Source organism: Hyla sarda, unplaced genomic scaffold (assembly GCF_029499605.1).
Source record: "Hyla sarda isolate aHylSar1 unplaced genomic scaffold, aHylSar1.hap1 scaffold_1339, whole genome shotgun sequence".
NCBI lineage: Eukaryota > Metazoa > Chordata > Amphibia > Anura > Hylidae > Hyla > Hyla sarda.
The window spans coordinates 97,501-98,834 of record NW_026607965.1 but is presented as its reverse complement, the minus strand read 5'-3'; positions in this window follow the sequence as shown (position 1 = coordinate 98,834).

Genomic DNA, 1,334 nt, shown 5'->3' with positions numbered 1-1,334 from the left:
TTCTATACCTTCTCTCTATATATATATATACATTATATACTATTCTATACCTTCTCTATATATATATATATATTGTATACTATTCTATACCTTCTCTATATATATATATTGTATACTATTCTATACCTTCTCTATATATATATATATTGTATACTATTATATACCTTCTCTATATATATATATTGTATACTATTCTATACCTTCTCTCTCTCTATATATATATATATATATATATATATATATATATATTGTATACTATTCTATACCTTCTCTCTATATATATATATACACATTATATACTATTCTATACCTTCTCTATATATATATATATATATATATACTATTCTCTTTGTCCCCGGTGTTGTTCGTTTCTCCTTCCTGATCCTTGTTGTGGAGAACAATAAACAGAGGAGGAAACTTTTGACTTCATATCCCGACCTCATATATTGTCATATCCCGTCCTTCTGTCTCCCCCCCCCCCACACACCTGTACCCCTCACGTCTCCCCCCCCCACACACACCTGTACCCCTCACGTCTCCCCCCCCACACACACCTGTACCCCTCACGTCTCCCCCCCCCCACACACCTGAACCCCTCACGTCTCCCCCCCCCCCCACACACCTGTACCCCTCACGTCTCCCCCCCCCCCCCCACACACCTGAACCCCTCACGTCTCCCCCCCCCCACACCTGTACCCCTCACGTCTCCCCCCCCCACACACCTGAACCCCTCACGTCTCCCCCCCCCCCACACACACCTGAACCCCTCACGTCCTCCCCCCCCCACACACCTGTACCCCTCACGTCTCCCCCCCCCCACACACCTGGACCCCTCACGTCTCCCCCCCCCCCCCCACACACCTGAACCCCTACGTCTCCCCCCCCCAACACCTGTACCCCTCACGTCTCCCCCCCACACACACACCTGAACCCTCACGTCTCCCCCCCCCCCCACACACACCTGAACCCCTCACGTGACCCCCCCCCCCACACCTGTACCCCTCACGTCTCACCCCCCCCACACACCTGGACCCCTCACGTGTCCCCCCCACACACCTGTACCCCTCACGTCTCCCCCCTACACACCTGTACCCCTCACGTCTCCCCCCCACACACCTGTACCCCTCACGTCTCCCCCCCCCCACACACCTGAACGCCTCACGTCTCCCCCCCCCCCCCACACACCTGAATGCCTCACGTCTCCCCCCCCCCCACACACCTGAAGGCCTCACGTCTTCCCCCCACACCTGAATGCCTCACGTCTCCTGCTCCCCCCCTGACACCTGTACCCTCCCGTCTCCTCCCCCCGATACTCCACCCGAACACCATGATGG